Consider the following 20,554-nt stretch of genomic DNA (forward strand, 5'->3'; position numbering starts at 1 on the left):
AGTGTTTATGCTATACACTCAAAAAGTATTTATACTGGGCAACACATTTATCTGCTATCTAACGCACAAACTATACAATGAAGAGGCAGTTTGACAGCCGTAGCAATAAAATGAATTCACAAAGTTTGTCATGAATTTGTAAATCGAGTACACTATGGCCGTAGCAAAGGAATGGGGTCATAAAGCTTTAAAATCGAATGCACAATGTCGTAGCAAAGGAATATATTCGCGAAGCTTGTAAATCGAGTACACAATGGCCGTAGCAAAGGTATGGAGTCACGATGCTTGAAATTCGATTACACTATGGCCGTAGCAAAGGAATGGGGTCATAAAGCTTGTAAATCGAGTACACAATGGCCGTAGCAATGAATCGAGTCATGAAGCTTGTAAATCGAGTACACAATGACCGTAGTAAAGCCATGGAGTCAAAAAGTTTGTATATCGAGTACACAATGGCCGTAGGAATGGATAGAGTCATAAAGTTTATAAATCGAGTATACAATGGCCGTATCAAAGGAATGGAGTCATAACATTTTTTTAATCGAGTACACAATGGCCGTAACAATGAATGGAGTCATCAAGCTTGTAAATCGAGTACACAATAGCCGTAGCCAAGGAAGGGAGTCATCAAGCTTGTAAATCGAGTACACAATGGCTGTAGCAAAGGAATTGTGTCATAAAGCTTGTAAATCGAGTACACAATGGCCAAAGCAATAAATGGAGCCATGAAACTTGTAAATCGAGTACACAATAGCCGTAGGAAAGGAATGGCGTCATGAAGCTTGTAAATCAAGTACACAATGACTGTGGCAATGAATGGAGTCATGAAGCTTGTAAATCGAGTACACAATGGCCGTAGTAAAGGAATGGAGTCATAAAGTTTGTAAATCGAATACACAATGGCCGTAGGAATGGATGGAGCTTGTAAATTGAGGACAAAATAGCCGTAGCAAAGGAATATATTCATGAAGCTTGTAAATCGAGTACACAATGGCCGAAGCAATGAGTGGAGCCATGAAGCTTGTAAATCGAGTACACAATGGCCGTCGCAAAGGAATGGTGTCATAACACTTGTAAATCGAGCACACAATGGCCGAAGCGATGAGCAGAGCCATGAAGCTTGTAAATCGAGTACACAATGGCCGTAGCAATGAATGGAGTCATAAAGCTTGTAAATCGAATACACAATGGCCGTAGCAATGAATGGAGTCATAAAGCTTGTAAATCGAATACACAATGGCCGTAGCAATGAATGGGGTCATGAAGCTTGTAAATCGAATACACAATGGCGTAGAAATGGATAGAGTCATAAAACTTGTAAATCGAATACACAATGGCCGTCGGAATGGATGGAGGCATAAGGCTTGTAAATCGATTACATAATGGCTGTAGCAAAGAAATTGAGCCATGAAGCTTGTAAATCGAGTACACAATGGCCGTCGCAAAGGAATGGAGTCATAAAGATTGTAAATCGAGCACACAATGGCCGAAGCAATGAGTGGAGCCATGAAGCTTGTAAATCGAGTGCACAATAGCCGTCGCAAAGGAATGGAGTCATAAAGCTTGTAAATCGAATACACAAAGGCCGTAGGAATGGATGGAGTCATAAAAATTGTAAATCGAGTACACAATGGCCGTAGCAAAGGAATGGAGTCATGAAGTTTGTAAATGGAGTACACAATGGCCGTAGCAAAGGAATTGAGTCAGGAAGCTTATAAATTGATTACACAATGGCCGTTGCAAAGGAATGAAGTCATGAAGCTTGTAAATCGAATACACAATGGCCGTAGCAATGCATGGAGTCATGAAGCTTGTAAACCGAGTTCAAAATGTATGTAGCAAAGGAATGGAGTCATGAAGCTTGTAAATCGATTTCACACTGGCTGTAGCAAAGGAATGGAGTAATGAAGCTTGTTAATTGAGTACGCAATAGTTGTAGGAATGGAATGGAGTCATGAAGATTGTAAATTGAGTACACAATGGCCGTAGCAAAGGAATTGAGTCAGGAAGCTTGTAAATCAAGTGCACAATGGCCATAGCAAAGGAATGGAGTCATGAAGTTTGTAAATCGAGTACACAATAGCCGTAGCAATGAATGTAGTCATGAAGCTTGTAAACCGAGTTCACAATGTATGTAGCAAAGAAATGGAGTCATGAAGCTCGCAAATCGCGTACACAATGATCGTAGCAAAGGATTGTAGTCATGAAGCTTGTAAATCGATTACACAATGGCCGTAGCAAAGGAATAGAGTCATGAAGCTTGTAAATCGAGTACACACTTGCAGTAGCTAAGGAATGGAGTCATGAAGCTTATAAATTGAGTATGCAATGGCCGTATCAACGGAATGGAGTCATGAAGCTTGTAAATCGAGAACACAGTCCCGTAGTAAAGGAAGGGGAGTCATAAAACCTGTAAATCGAATACACAATGGCCGTCGGAATGAATGGAGTCATAGAGCTTGTAAATCGAGTAAACAATGGCCGTAGCAAAGGTATGGAGTCATAAAGCTTGTAATTCGATTACACTATGGCCGTAGCAAAGAAATTGAGCCATGAAGCTTGTAAATCGAGTACACAATGGCCGTCGCAAAGGAATGGAGTCATAAAGATTGTAAATTGAGTACACAATGGCCGAAGCAATGAGTGGAGCCATGAAGCTTGTAAATCGAGTACACAATGGCTGTCGCAAAGGAATGGAGTCATTAAGCTTGTAAATCGAATACACAAAGGCCGTAGCAAAGGAATTGAGTCAGGAAGCTTGTAAATCGAGTGCACAATGGCCATATCAAAGAAATGGAGTCATGAAGCTTGTAAATCGAGTGCACAATGGCCGTAGCAATGAATGGAGTCATGAAGCTTGTTAACCGAGTTCACAATGTCTGTAGCAAAGGAATGAAGTCATGAAGCTTGTAAATCGAGTACGCAATGGCCGTAGCAAAGGAATTGTGTCAGGAAGCTTGTAAATCGATTACACAATGGCCGTAGCAAAGGAATTAAGTCATGAAGCTTGTAAATCGAGTACACAATGGCCGTAGCAATGAATGGAGTCATGAAGCTTGTAAACCGAGTTCACAATGTCTGTAGCAAAGGAATGGAGTCATGAAGCTCGTAAATCGCGTATACGATGATCGTAGCAAAGGATTTAATCATGAAGCTTGTAAATCGAGTACACAATGGCCGTAGCAAAGGAATAGAGTCATGAAGCTTGTAAATCGAGTACACACTGGCAGTAGCTCAGTAATGGAGTCATGAAGCTTGTAAATTGAGTACGCAATAGCTGTAGCAAAGGAATTGAGTCATGAAGCTTGTAAATCGAGTACACAATGAGGCTGGGGCCAGTTTTTATGTACAAATTCAATGCTGCAATCATTAACCTAGTATAAAATATCAGTCTCTTCACTAAAATGTAGCAAGCAATATGCCATATGCATCACTATTTCTAAGACCGTTCCACTGGTGACATTCAACATTCACAACATTATATTTATGTATGATTTCTCTGATTTATCTGCTATTTTGGAGTTACATTACTTTTAAGAATGCATGTTGACATTTAATGCAATTGTTTCTATGTGTCTGTATTGAAATGTGAATAATATTCATAATAATAGGGTTGCAAACCTAGACCACTACAGAAAGAGCAAGACCATACATTATGATCATCATTTTGTCTCATATTTAGTAAGTTAAGTCCAAAATATGCTACTTTGCCATGACGTATACAGTTCTCACATTGAGGTAAAAGCACAGTTACCTCCCTCTCAAAAGGGCATTACATACAACACTAAGTGATATACTGAAAAATGAGGAAACTATGATGAACCTAGCGCATAAAATTTATTTAAATATACACAAAGAAACAGAAACAGTAAAGTATAATAGATGAGGCTGACTGCAACAATAAAAATTATTAGTTTTCCTTAAGGGGACAGTGGCCAGTTTGTATGTACAAATTTAATGCCTCAATCAGGGACCTAGCATAAAAAATCATAAAAAACCAAATACACAAGTGAGGTAAAGATAAGGCCCATATTTTTGGATACCTATATTAAAAGAAAGCATACGAATATTATCCACTTGACCAAAGAAGTCAATGGCAGTTCACAGCGTAAGTTTAGGCACCCAATCCCAATTTCTATTTGCAATTTTCATATCCGAAGATCATTTTGGACACCATGTGATGCTCACAGTGGAAACACAAGCCCTTTTCCTAAATAACTGTTCTGCAAAACAGTGTACTAAACAGGGTGATGCAATTGAAAATAGTTGTCATCCAGGCCGTTTTTGAGATATTCTACTTGTCCCAAACCTATGTGTTTCCTGCAATGGGTGGCTAGCTCTTCTTCCTAGCCGACTAATGGTATTTCACTAACAGCATACTGCAGAGTACCCATGGAAGGTGTACATGCCTGACATCACTTTTAAGAACATCAAAAGCCCAAAACACCCAGTCCACAAATATACCCATGTCTTTAAATAGTAAACAATAATAGCTGAAGAAGTCACACCATAGCCTTAAGTTACGAACTTTGTCAGGGGCCAATTTACGAAACTGGACTCTGCCACCTGAAGCTTGTAAATCGAGTACGCAATGGCCGTAGCAAAGGAATGGAATCGTGAAGCTTGTAAATTGAGTACACACTATATGAACAACCTTAGCAAAGGAACGAAACCGGGAAGCTTGTAAGTCGAGTACACACTGCATGAACAGCCTTAGCAAAGAAACGAAACCATGAAGCTTGTAAGTCAAGTACACACGATCTGAACAGCTTTAGCAAAGAAACGAAACCATGAAGCTTGTAAGTCGAGTACACACTGCATGAACAACGGAAGGGAAAAGAATGGCTACTCATGTAATGTGCCCAATCGAATTTCAATCTTCATGGTGTCATTAATATATATGTGAAATACGAAGTTAAATTGTTATATTTATACATAGTTATAGCGAAGAACACTGAATAACAATGGAGTAAATCAGTAACTATTAGTTTTAACCTTAGTTAAAGACCTTTGACAAAGCTCATGAATACGTAAATATATCCGTGTTTGTAATCACTTATATTTGTCTGTGTAAAATGATGCGAATTTATCAATACAAACGCTTCTTACAAAGGTTTTATAAACGTGTATTAATATTATACACTTAAAAATACTTCAAAGGGCGAAGCTGCAAGATTTAGGACAGAGATTCATCTCGAGGACAATGATATTTTCAGTATATGTAATAAAACTGTCAGCTCTAAGAGGTTTTCAAATTAGAAGAAAGATCTTCGCTAGAATTAATTTAGTGAGGACTATATAAACAATCTAATTAAATTCTTTTAATTTCTTTAGACAATCAATGCACGCAGAACATCTCATGCAGATGGTCAGTTATCCAAACCAAATCAATGGTAGAGTAGATTTTCCTTTCGCTGGTAATTTCACTAAGTTGATAAATTTATATTATTTCTAACATAAAAAGGTTTTTTAAAAAATATTTGATATACTTCAGTTGTATCATTGTAGCTTGGAAAATCAAAAGTTGTATATACTTCGACACGAAAAGCATGAATAGGAATAACACATATTAAAATAGTTGCAAATAGCTTTATGAATGTAGCTAACGACTGGTATCGTGAGTTTCAAACAATAATAATGGAAATTACTGGTGCTGAAAAGTTGGATTATCAGATTTAAATACACTAGTTCAATCGAGAACAATGAACAGTCATGCACTTACACACAAATATAATATAATATAAAGTGAAAATAAAACGTAGTATATTGCGGAAGAAACCTAAACAATCATAGTATTTCTAATGAAAGTACTAATATTGAAAGATCTGAATAACCATAGCGATATTCCCAAATAAATCCAGCACAGGAAGTGTTGATGTACCAACAGTCTTTTGTTGGATCACAATAATACATCCTTATATCCTTAAATTCAATATATATCTTTTTGAATTTCACTAAAATGTCCATTTCCACGATTATAATTCCCAGTTAATGTCCCTTTCCAAGGCTATAATTCCCAGTTAATCTCCCTTTCCAAGGCTACAATTCCCAGTTAATGTCCCTTTCCAAGGCTATAATTCCCAGTTAATGTCTCTTTCCACGATTATAATTCCCAGTTAATGTCCTTTTCCAAGGCTATCATTCCAAGTTAATCTCCCTTTCCAAGGCTACAATTCCCAGTTATTGTCCCTTTCCAAGGCTATAATTCCCAGTTAACTTCCCTTTCCACGATTATAATTCCCAGTTAATGTCCCTTTCCAAGGCTATAATTCCCAGTTAATGTCCCTTTCCACGATTATAATTCCCAGTTACTGTCCCTTTCCAAGATTATAATTCCTAGTTAATGTCCCTTTCCAAGGCTATAATTCCCAGCTAATGTCACTTTCCAAGATTATATTTCCCATTTAATGTATCTTTCCGAGAATACAATTACCAGTTAATGTCCCTTTTCAAGACTATAATTCATAGTTAATGTCTCTTTCCAGGACTATAATTCCCAGTTAATGTCCCTTTCCAAGGCTATAATTCCCAGTTAATCTCCCTTTCCAGGACTATAATTCCGAGTTGATGTCCCTTTCCAAGGCTATAATTCCCAGTTAACGTCCCTTTCCACGATTATAATTCCCAGTTAATGTCCCTTTCCAGGACTATAATTCCCAGTTAAGGTCCCTTTCCAAGACTTTATTTCCCAGTTAATGTCCCTTTCCGAGAATACAATCCCCAGATAATGTCCCTTTCCGAGAATACAATCCCCAGATAATTTCCATTTCCAAGACTCTAATTTCCAGTTAATGTCCCTTTCCAAGAGTATAGTTTTTAGTGAAGAGCACTTTCTATTTCCATTCAATAAATAATTGGAATAAACAAATTCTAGCCAATTTGAAATTCTGGACACAGCAATGATACAACTGCTTTTTCCTCAAGATCTTACAGCACGACTAAATAATTTATAGGGTAAACAATTTTGCATAGTTCGTTACTTGACCTCAGATCACAATTAACATTTTCTGAAGAAGCAAAACCAATCACCTAATGTAAAATTTCAGCATAGAAGGTTCCAAATGTTTCCCCATATACAATCATGGTTATAAGTAGAAAGTCTATTGCTAAAATTAAACACAATTTCGTTGACTCAGGTAAAGATAATAATCATAATAATTAACCCATATTCATACCTTAGCTATGTATTAGATATTTACAGAATACAAAAAACAATGATTCAGGTCAGGCAGAAAATAAACTTCATTTAGACGTCGTCATGCCGTCAAGTCCAAAATACAATTACCCATATTAGAAAATGAAATAAAAAAATAATATAACTTAAGAACAAACAATGCAAGAGAGACAGACAAACAGACAGACAGACAGACATACAGCGAGAGAGAGAGAGAGAGAGAGAGAGAGATGTATCATCGAACTGAATATAGTTTATATATGTAAGTACGGTGTGCAGTCCATGTAGTTGTTGTTGTTGTTGTTTTGGGGCTTAACGCCATTTTTCAGCACACGATAGGCTATACATGGCGGCCAGTATTAATGGTGGAGGAAGAACCCGGGAAAACCCCGGAAAGAACCACCGACCCACGAGAAGCTACTGGCAAGCTTTCTCACATACCCACATTGGCTGAATCCTAGACTCGAACCGCCGCAGACAGAGGTGAGATGGCAGTGATCCGTAACGGAGAGCGCTTTAGACCACTCGGCCACTCGGGGCCCCGTGCAGTCCATGTAAAGTTCGGAAAAATATCAGAAACAATTTGGTTTATTTGGCTAAACAGTCTTCAGTCCAGATGGTAATTTAAGTTAGAAACACTATGATTGCTCTGTTCCTGAAGTAATGCCAGCTCCGTTTTAATCAGACTCAATGAGTATATAACATTCTTTTACCAGAGAGAGAGAGAGAGAGAGAGAGAGAGAGAGAGAGAGAATATGAAAAAAATGTTTGTAAAATGAATTCTTTTCCTGGAAAATGAAATAACAACATAGTAGATATGGGGTGATATTTGTAATAGTGTACACAATTCTACAACACAGAAAGTGTTTATCTATCTATCTATCTATCTATCTATCTATCTATCTATCTATCTATCTATCTATCTATTTATCTATCTATCTATCTATCTATCTATCTATCTATCTATCTATCCAGCCATCCATCCATCCATCCATCCATCTATTTGTCCATCTATCCGTCCGTTCGTTCGTTCATCTTTCCGTACATCCCTCCGTCTGTCTGTCTAGTTACTTAATATCCTCCTTAAACTCATTTTGCATTTAGTTTGAGACAATATGAAGAAAATAGCTACAAACTGGTATTTCACATCATTTAAATTCAATCGCGTTGTATTACGTAGCATATAAAACATTTGACCAATTTTTTTTTGGTGTAAATTAGCTTACTAAAATATTGTAACAAATCCAAGGTATGTGCCATTTTTATTTACGTCTGCATTTTCAGGATTTATCAGATTTTTATGATTATTTGTTTAATTATGGGGAAATATTCCCCAGCTGAATAATTAGCCAATTGCCAGAGACAAACATCGCAGAATGCAGTGTTAATGTGATTTTTATGACGGCATCGTTTAGTTTTGTAGTGAGTTCTGATCAGAGCCACGTAAGTGGGTTTTTATCCAAGTAGTTCCTACTAAAGTCTAATTGTGTTGATTGACGGTATATCTCCACGTTGACAACTTGTGATAGAGGCTGATATTTTGTACAATGGAATAAATGAGAAGGGTTTGTTTGTTTATCTCGATTCGCCATGTATTGTTGCTATGATGATAAATATGGTGCAGTGTTACATGTGAAATGAGGCTAAATAATGATTTGAGTGACCCGGTGACATAGTAGGAAATAGTTCCCTGTATTTGGTATTTGAGTAGTATTTATACTTTCACGGCGTAAAGTACTGGCGATACATTACGGAAAGCTAACAATAAGTCATGCAGTTTTGAAGTTGTGATGCACAAGTGTAGTTGTAATGTCTGTGGTCATTCATTCATTAAAGAATATTATTGGAATTATTCATGGTCTGGGCGGGTCTGAATTTTAGAAGTTCTTGGAAATAAGGGGAAAACACATGAATTCCTGCAGAATTCACGCCAAAGTTCGATTCGCTCAGTAAAAGGACTACTTTGGCAGATCACAATGTGTTCAGTAACAAGCTGCAATGAGGCAAGAAAATATGATGCTAAACTAATGTGTGTGTGATTTGTGTGTGATTTGGATTTTTAACGTAGCTTTAACAATGTTTCAGTCATATTGCTACGATGTCTGTAGTGTGGCAGTTTTTAGTGATGTCTAGCACTGGGGCATCATGTCACAGACGTAGCGTGATGTCCCACACAGTCACATTATCATGACACCAGGCCGACCAGTCTTAACACTAACCTCATAATGCTGAGCGCCAAGTGAGGAAGCTATTTGTACCATTTTTGTAAGTCCTTGGTATGACTCGGCTGGGGATCGAACCGGAGCTAAACTAATTCTTTATTTAGTAATGAGAATTGGCAGTTACAGTTTACCAAGAAGGATTTAACGAATATAGCTTGTGTTTAGAAAATATTATAAATGATCGACAAACTCAAATTGCGTCTTTTGAACTTTAACCTTTTTTGTATAAATGATGTATTAACTGTGGACGGTCTTGATAATGCAGGACGTTAACTTGAAGGATTGATTTAGTGTGTAATAATCGGATTGTATTAGCAATAACATAAAGTGATAGAGACAGAAAAATCCGTTTTGACACGATGCGGTTTACTCTAGATACATAATTCCCATGCAGATCTTCAATGAGCACTCATTTCAGCACAAACCTCTGTAACATGTAATTGTGCTTTTTGTTTGACTTTAAATCTTGTGAAGAGGAATTACTCTTGGCACAATTTAATCCAACTTATCGATTATTTCTCGTCGTTGATTTAGGAACGAATAATGCTCCTTAATTATTGAATTTCACTTGCCATTCTTGTCAATTTTGAACATGAAATTTCTTTGATATTTTCCGCCTGCATAGCACAAACGACAATTCGGATGTCTAACTATGCGCTGATCAAATGCCGCGTTCCTGGAGATTTAAAAAAAAAAAAAAAGTCTGGTTAGGTGTCGGTCAATACAGAAAAGGGAAAATTCCCATCGAAGTTTCCCTGGAAGAGAGCATTCAGAAATCCTGTCATCGCGACAGCTTTATCGGTGTAATTATTATTGATACTGCATTTAAGAAAGAAAACTATAGGTTCAGACATTTATTTAAGAGGCACATTCACGCTGCCAAACGAGACATTAATATAGCCATGGATACTCATTCGAATATTGCTAAAATTAGGAAGGAATATACATATAATTTCCAATTTGTTTAACAGATGGAATATTTTATTCCACAATATATTTTGTTTCCCCCATCGGAAATTAGATATAAATATACCTTGGCCAGGTATCATCTTGTCTTTTCAAGAGCATTTCGCATGAGATACTAAAACATGAGATTTCGCTACGGCAAATACAAGGTACGAGAACATTAGAAGAGGTGTCATAAAATGTTATGGATAACGCTAAAAAATGGTAGCAATGAATAAAAAGAAACAACATAATATGCTGAGAATGTCATTATTTTGGGACATATGACACTTTGTGGCCGTATTGGATCAGAAGAGAACAAAATGCAACAGCATATACCAGCAAAACGACAGACGTATATTTAACCAAATGTAATGCAATAAGACACTGACATAATTTTAACAAAATATTTACCTTCTGGGTGTAAAATTTCTGTCTTGCTGTCGTACGTATGCTAATAAGTTTTTGCATGGAAGGTTTTAATCTAATTAGTCGAATTTTTACCTGACATCGCATAGAATAGACATCGGTATGTATAAAAGGTTTTAATTTAATTAGTCGCATTTTTGCCTGACATCGCATAGAAGTAGACATCGGTATGTATAAAAGGTTTTAATTTAATTAGTCGCATTTTTGCCTGACATTGTATAGAGATAGACATCAGTATGTCTCTTGTATACTTTATACAACATTTCTTTTTTCATTACATTAAATACTGGAACGGAAGTTTAGGATAGAAAAATTGATACAATGCAAAGCAGAAAATATTAAACGTTTTATGTACAACTTCGTGATTGCTAGAATTGAATATGTTTCTCAATTGTAAATATTTAGGGAGGAACTGACTAAACCGTAAATTTTCAACTGTAGAACCAAAGTTGCGCATCTGCCAATAAAAACTTCTCCAATTCCCCAAAACAGCCGAACATGCAGTTGTAGACGGTTCCAAGTCACAGAGAGAGAGAGAGAGAGAGAGAGAGAGAGAGATTTGACTTTTAATTCTATGTTTTAGACTGCATATTCGGAGTTTAAACATTTATAAACAATATTGCTCTAGAAGCCACATCTTAATTAATTATAATAATAATTAGTTATAATTATAATATGTGTGCTTTAAAGGTTAACGACATTATTCATTGTTTTGGTTTTAGAATCGTAAAATATATCTTTATTTTGCGTTTATTTATAACCATTGAAATTAACAAAGAATTATAAAAAAGAATTACTGTTGAAAGTATTCAGAGAAAATGGTCTTATAGTACCGTGGTATATGTAGTAATTGACGACAGATATATATATATATATATATATATATATATATATATATATATATATTTACTGGTTCGTAATATTCTCTTTTAGGAGAACATCGAGAGTTATTATCCAAAATATTTCTCTGCATGTATCTACTTATTCGTTTTTCTCTTAAAAGCTGAGATTACTGGGACAAGGATCAACACAAATGTAGCGCATACATTTAGATAAAGTACGGGCGTAAAGACTGATTACAAATGTAGCCCATCCATTTGTATCAAGTACGGGCGTAAAGACTGATTACAAATGTAGCCCATCTATTTAGATCAAGTACGGGCGTAAAGACTGATTACAAATGCAGCCCATCTATTAGATCAAGCACGGGCGTAAAGACTGATTACAAATGCAGCCCATCCATTTGTATCAAAGACGGGAGTCAACACTGAACACAGATGTAGTGACAAACTATTTAGTGAAACAAAAAACGTAGTAAATTGAGCCAGACAGATTAAATCATATATTTGTAACATTAGAACCAAACTTATGCATCTGCCAATATAAAACGTCTCCAAATCCCCAAATAGCCGATCATGCAATTGTAGACGGCTCCAGGAGAGAGAGAGAGAGAGGTATTATTATTTGAAGCGTTTCTTGAAAAAGAAGAAATTGTGCCAGCTATGAAATTAATCATGATTTATTACGTTACGAAAACTGATTTATATGCTTAGGTGGTGCCCATCAGGAAGGAAAGGAGAATTTCAAAAATTTATTATATATGCTTTAGCACAGTGTCTTAGGTTTTATGCTCACTTAAATAAATACTAACGATATAGCAACGCTTGCTTTATCATAGATAGGTGGGAATACAATTTTATATAGCGCGAAGACATGTTATATGTCTGAATGCTACCAAACATTTAAGTACGGATCATCTTGTTGATGTTGTTATAATTGCAATATGGTTTTCATATTTGAGGCTTTATTCTTTAGTTACCTATTGATGACCGTGTTACAGACTTTGAAATGTCTACACCCTTTGAACTTTGACATGTCTACTCAGTTTGAACTTTGACATGTCTACTCAGTTTGAACTTTGACATGTGTACTCAGTTTAAACATTTTTTTATACTAGTTATAAAGCTATATATATAGACACACCGACTAGTGAGATAGCAACGGAAACGTTCGTAAATTCCGTTTTCGTAAGTGAATAATGTTTTGGTTTATTTGAATATTGGAGATACGTGTCAAGGACCTTTATAGTCAATCATCATCTTTCAGTTACCGTCTATATTCTATAGAAGTACACAGGCCAAGACATGTAGTCGCATAATAATCAGTAGAACAAGCAACACAGAGCTTGATCTGTCGGAAAACTTTGCAACGTGAGAACAGGATCTGCAGTTAGATTCGATTTTATAAATGACTATAGACGGTATTTGTCGAGAGGAATACAATTATCTATTGTCATTTAATGACTTATATGACTATTTAGCCTGAATCTTAGCAACTGGTAAAGAAACAATATAGGCTCATGTAACAAACGTATCAGTCAAATTGGATTCGTCAAGGACTGCACCAAAAACATTTTGCTATCCTTGCGTCCGGCAGGTAAAATACATACATTGTTTAAGGAATTTGAGTTCCATTTAAAAATATTTTTGTCGGACATTTGTTCGGCACGAAACACAATGTTATGTCTAACACTCTAATCAAAATAGTGAGGACTGTTAAAAGTCTCAGGTATATGTCTCTTGGTATGGATGCGTGTCTGATGGTATGGATACACGTCTGGATATATGTATGATGGTATGGATACACGTCTGGATATATGTATGATGGTATGGATACATGTTTGAAGGTATGGATACATGTCTGATGGTATGGGTACATATCAAATGGTATGAATACATGTCTGATGGCATGGATACATGTCTGATGGTATAGAGATATGTCTGATGGTATGGATACGTCTCTGATGGTATGGATACATGTCTGATGGTATGGATACATATCTAATGCTATGAATACATGTCTGATGGCATGGATACATCTGATGGCATGGATATATGTGCCTTAAGTTGGATACATGCATCATGGTATGAATGCATCTCTCATGGTATGGATATATTAGCAAATTAAATCTGGCAAACACAATTATATAAACAGATACACACGTGCACATTTCGATCGACACAGAAGCCATAATTGTATCTGTATCATAAAGAAGGCGAAACAAAGGATCCGAAGAGCAGATGCAGATAATGTGTTCGATAGAGCAAACAAGGATGGAAAATTACATAGGTGTCCCACTCTCTCGTAAAACTTGTACTAAAATATTGAGGAAATTAACACAAAATGCATCCCATTACAATGTCACTTTAAATTATGCTTTTTGTCTTCACCTGTAATGTATCAACGTGCTCAAATGCAAAAGATGTGGATGGTTTGCAAACTAAAGCATGAACCAAACAATAATGATATCAATTTACATTTTTATATGAATATAGCTATGATATTTTTAAAGATAAATAGCTTCAGAGATCAATGATTTATCTTTTATCTACCTTTTTCAGCCCATGATTGAAATTCAAACAATACAGCAATATTAAATTTATGTCATTAGTAATTTATCTGCATACTTTGAACGAAATATTTGACTGATATCACCGTAACGTTCTGGCGGAACCCTGGCGAGCGTTTTGTTTATGAAAATGAGTTATAAACATTATAACGATATTAAAAGGTATTAACCATTTATGAAGAAATGTTTCCTTGTGAGTCACTAGAAAGAAATGTTATCATACTGAATTACTTTAGCGCCTCGCTATAGTTTGTAATGCGATGGAGATTAATTGGATTATATATATATATGTATGTGTGTATGTATGTATGTATGTATGTATGTATGTATGTATGTATGTATGTATGTATGCATGCATGCATGCATGCATGTATGTATGTATGTATGTATGTATGTATGCATGTATGTATGTATGTATGTCTGCGAATAGCCCCTTGGGGTATCGTCTGTCTCTGGGGTGTTGACATCTGCTGTGGATGTGCAGGCCTATGCGCGGGGGACAGCCCCTACTGCAGTTGGTGCAGTCATACTGGGAAGTCTGAGTTACTTGGGTTGATACCGCGCTCTTCTTTCTCTCACGTTTCTCTGCCGCCAACTGGCCTCTCCTTGCATCAGTGACTGATATGCCCTTGCTTAACGTCAGTCTCCAGGTGACACGGTCCTCGGCCAGCACTTCCCAGCCGTCGGGTGAAATGGCGCATGCCTTCATGTCCCTCTTGCACACATTCTTGAAACGGAGTGAGGGGCGGCCGACTCCTCTGGTGCCAGTGGCCAGCTGTCCATATAGGATGTCATTTGGCAGCCTCCCATCCACCATGCGTCGGACGTGTCCCAGCTATCGAAGGCTCAGCAGGGAGTACATGCTGAGGTTACTTGCACGCTGAATGATATTGCTGGTTGGTACGCGGTCTTGCCAGCTGATTTTCAGGATGCGTTTTCGGCACCGTATATGGAAGGAGTTGAGCCGGCGCTCTTGCCTCATGTAAGTGGTCCAGATCACAGTTCCATATAGAAGGGTGCTGCGAACGCAGGCCTTGGATCTTGGTGTGCCTCTGTCCGCGCGTTGTTTTCCCACACTCTCTTCGTTAGTCGTGCCATGATGGTGTCTGCCTTTCCAAGCCTTCTGTCCAGGTCCACATTAAGCGAGAGAGTGTTCCTGATGGTTGACCCCAGTTAAGTAAAGTAGCTGACTGCTTCCAGGGTGATACCGTCAATTTAGATGGAAGGGGCAATGGTGGTATCTTGCACGCTGACGTTTCTCTTTGCCAGGCTGATGGTGAGCCCAAACTGCTTGCAGGCCTCAGCGAAACGGTCTCCCAGTCTCTGGAGGACTTCCTCGGTTATGAGTCACAAGAGCGGCGTCATCTGCAAAAAGCATATCCCTGATGAGCACCGACCTCACTTTGGTCTTCGAGCGCATTCGTGCTAGGTTGAACAGCCTCCCGTCGGACCTGGTGTGTAGATATACGCAATCAGTGGACGAGTCGAAGGCTTAGGACAGGAACAGGCAGAAGGAGATCCCGGAAAGAGTTGGCACCAGCACGCAGCACTGCTTCATGCCGCTGTTGATTGGGAAAGAGGCTGATCCACTTGGTTAATCCACTTGTAACTGATAAGCCTTGTTTAGATTAGAAAGTTGATTCTGTTGAAAAGGAAATCCCTGATTCATACCCAGCTTATACAGTTGCTGGAGCTATGTCAACGAAAGCTCTTGAGAATGATGTTGATCAGGAAGTGTTCATTTAGCTAAAACATTCATTGTTCAGGCTATTGATGATGACACCTTTGCTTATAGATTGTATCAATCAAAAGATGTTGATCAAACTGATCCTCGTGTTAATACACTTTCTCTGCATTCTAAACAGAGTGGCAAAGAACAATAACTCACTAAGGATTAAGAACAAAATCCCGTGATCTCTTTGCTTTAGATGGCTATTAGCAAAACGGAAGCCACGCAAGTACCTATTTGTTATATTATTAAACTTAGGGTTCTAATGAGGAAATGCAGACCACCTGAGTTCACCGCTGTTGACGAGTGGACAGTGGACTAAGAAATTGTTGTTCTTAAGACATATAGATAAGCAATTCTTAGTTTAGCCCTTGAAACTTATTCATTAAGGGCTAGACAAGACTTACCACAAGAGTTGAATCAGTTTTACTAGCCGAAAATTAGGTGATGTTTGTAAATAATTTAGATCATGAAACGCTTCTCAAATGATAGGTTTTACTTCTTTTGTACTAGATGTTGGACATATTGACCACGGACCATTGCAATTGTTAAGAGAGATACTTCTTTGAACAGATGATTTAGATATTAATCTGCGTGGTTAAATCTCTGATTGTGAAGGAGTAAGATATAATCTTCAGTCTAGATACTCAACAATAAAATTAAGGTATAACAACAAAGTAAGGAATATTTCAGGCTGGTTTTAAGTGTTGTCTCTCTTGCCCATATCTCAAAGTTCTCTTCCAGCTAATTATAATGGTCCTTATAAAGTTAAAACAATAGTGATTCAAATTATATCATTAATACTTCTAGAAGGCGGAAACCAAAGCAACTCTGCCAACTCTGTTTTAAAGGGGTATGTTGACTGATATAGCCGTCATTATTGCCAAGTTTTTGTTTTACGTATTCAGTCAATTTAATTTTACATGTGACCCACATTGAAGATTTAAATGGTGGCATTAAACCGGATTGTAGTGATTATGCTTATAACCAGTCTTCGAAATTCTGAGTTATTGGAGAATCTGTACCAGAAATTTTCAAATCTACAGTTATAAAAAAGAATGCATTAAAGCACTTTATATGTAATTATAAGCAAATATTTCCAAATGTTCCAATCGGAGCAAACAAAATCTACTATGATGCTGAAATTGTAGATTCTATACCCGTAAAACAGTATCCTTACACAAGGAATCCCTCCCCCCATAAAGCAGGAATGTGTGAAAAAAAGAAATTGAATATTTGCTGGAGAATATATTCGTAGAACAAAGTAAAAGTTACTGGAGTTGAATATGCATTCTAGTGCCGAAACCAGATAATACGTTTCGCACACGCACTGACTAAAACAAAGTAAACGGTGTGACCAACACAGATTGATTTCCATTACCAATAATTGATATTGCATTGACAAAATGGGAAATGCAAAGCATTTCACCAAGTTTTATTTTTTGAAAGGATTCTGGCAGAAGGGGCAAAGGAAATTTCAACACTGATGACCCCAGATGGACTTTATCAATATAAAGTAATGCCGTTTTTTTTAATTAAAGTTTCACCTTCTACTGTCCAGCGTTTAATGAACATGATTACATTTGGTCTTGATAATTGCGACGCTTAGATTGACAAGGTTATGATCTACAACGACACCTGAAAAGGTCACTTGGAAATCTTTCAGAAATCCTGCATAGATTCATTGATATAAATTGGGCAATTAATTTAAGTAGAAGTGTGTTTTGCCGTATTTGTACATTACAAGGATATATTATGCACCTATATAAGTTATGGAAAAAGATAAATTCCGTGTCCCTATCAGTACAAATAAACTGGTGTGATTTTCTGGGATTGCAGTACGTTATTGGAACGTTGCTCCAATTTTTCCATAGTTGCTGAACTCTTGAAACATTTGTTGAGTAAGAAAACCAATTTTCATTGAACTGAATTATGTCATGAGATTTTTGATAAGTGAAAGGCCATACTTGAGAGTTAACCAGTTCTGTCAGCTCCGAATTTCACTCAATTATTGAAAATCTCTTTAAATGCAAATGATGCGGGATCTGATGGGGTATTAATTCAAGAAGACAAAATTGGTTTAGATCATCCAGTATCTTATTTTCGAAAACATTAAAAATGCACCAGAGAAAATATTTCACAATCAATAAGAAATGTTTAGCTCTCATATTCGCTTTGCAAAACTTTGGAGTGTATGTTACTTTAGTTCCTTCTCTGATTATTGGATTCAATGATCACAACCCCATTGCTTTCATTTGCAAGATCAAAAACAAAAATCAGAAATTATTTAGGTTGAGTTTGATAAGGTAGGAATACAGCAATGACATGTGATATATCAAAGGAAAAGGCAATCTAATTTCAAATACGCTTTTACGTGCACAGAAGTTGAATAATGCTTAATATGTATGTTGCGTCATTCATTAGCCTTTATTTGAAGTAACTTTGAACCTTTTATATAATTATACAATTATGAAACATTAAAAGGCTGTTTGCACATCATGAGTATTATGTATATTTAATTTTTATTTTTGTTTGTCATTAATGATGATATGTTTAGTACATCCGTAATGTGTGCTTGACTTAGTCCAAAACCAAGGTCATGGTGTACCAGACCAGTGACATTTTTTGTAAACAACATAGAATACGTAGTTAATATTTCTCTACAAGTGTGGATTAAAAGTTAAGATCATTACTAATGGTAAACAGATTTGCTTGAATCTGAGTCTTGAGCATTGTGTATCTTGCTTAGAAATTCCTAAACATGTTGACAGATTTGAATGCTTTATAAAGAAGAATTACTGATATCAAGTCAAAAAGACCCTATGGAATGATTTATTTCATTTTTACTGCAATAAGGAGGATGTAATTGCACTTTCAATATAGTCGAAATTACTGTACAATTTCTAAATGTGCAATCGAGCCTGAGAACCAATAAAATGGCTCATATAATTCAGATCTGCAGTACTAAGAAATTACATTTTGAGGAAATTCAGGAAGTAAATCTGTAAGTATATCATTTGCCATTCTTATTACCAGCTAAAGAAGACAGTTTATGTCTTGTCACTTGCATGTTATTGGTAGGGACCCAGAAATTGTATGAGCTGTCTGGTGTCTATCGCCAGCCTAACTCTTAAATATTGTATCAAAAAGGTTAACGCGGAATCTGGCTTGCAGCTGGTATATGGCAGTCCACAAAACATCTGCTTTAGTTCATTCAGAAACAAATTTAATCAACCAAAACATTAAACACCTACGACGTGAGTGTACATGATTTGTTTATAAAGTAGTTCCCAATACACTATTGGGTACACGTTTCGTGAACGTGAGTGCAATAGGAAGTGAACGTGAGTGCAATATCGTAAAATATTGCACTCTGCTGACAATGTAAAGTGAACGGAGAACACAATGAGCATATAAAAATGTTTGATATTTTACATTCGACACAACATATTGTACAAAAAGTGGTTTCAATTTTTTAAAATAAATTCATGCATGCAAATTCACCTATTAAATAGGTAGGCTATCCACTTAAAAGGTAAGACTAATTGCACCATCTTCCTTTCATCACTGTGGTAATTCTCCACGTATTCCATAGACTGTGAGAAGTGCACTTATTCCATCATTATTGCCAAATTTTCGTTTTACGTATTCACTTAGTTCTCTTCATCCCAACTGTAATATAAGCTCACGTTGCGATGATTATACGCGTGTCTGGTTCACTAATATTTATAAGAACACTAAATTATATTATTAAATGTAAGTTTTTCATATGTCCAATACGACATCTCTAGTGAAAATTTAAAGTCTCAGTTACATGTCTTTTGGTATTAGATACATGTCTCTTGGTTTGGATATATGTCACATGGTATGGATATACGTATCATGGTTTAGGTACGTGTCTCATAGTTTGGATACAAGTCTCATGGTACGGATATGTGACTCATTTTATGGATAGATGTCTCATGGTTTGGATACATGTCTCACGGTATGGATACATGTCTCATGGTATGGATATGTGTCGCTTGGTTTGGATACATGTCTCATGGTATGGATACATGTCTCATGGTACAGATAAATGTCTCATGGTATGGATACGTGTCTCGTGGTTTGGATAGATATATCATGATTTGGATACACATCTCATGGTTTGGATACATTTCTCATGGTATGGATACGTGTCTCGTGGTTTGGATACATGTCTCATGGTATGGATAGATATATCATGATTTGGATACACATCTCATGGTTTGGATACATTTCTCATGGTATGGATATGTGTCGCGGTTTGAATACGTGTCTCATGGTATGGATATGTGTCGCATGGTTTTGAAGTAGGTGTAAAATAAATCTGATGAACACAATTATGTACAGTGATAGACACTGACAATTCGATCGCCGACGATAGCGTAATTGAATTTATGCATCAGAAAGAAGAGGTAACAAGGGATGCGAAGTGCCGATGCAAGGAACGTGTGATAGAACAACAAGGATGGAATAATATATATGTGTACTTTTTTTCTGGCCAAAAGTGTACTCTAAATATATAGGAAAATAAAAAAAATTAAAATTGCATTATCTCATCATTTAACTTTATATTTTCCCTTTCTGTCTTTGTTTGTATTGTATAAATGTGATATAATACACAA

This window comes from Sinohyriopsis cumingii, chromosome 3, assembly GCF_028554795.1.
Source record: "Sinohyriopsis cumingii isolate HCF-2022 chromosome 3, ASM2855479v2, whole genome shotgun sequence".
Taxonomy (NCBI): domain Eukaryota; kingdom Metazoa; phylum Mollusca; class Bivalvia; order Unionida; family Unionidae; genus Sinohyriopsis; species Sinohyriopsis cumingii.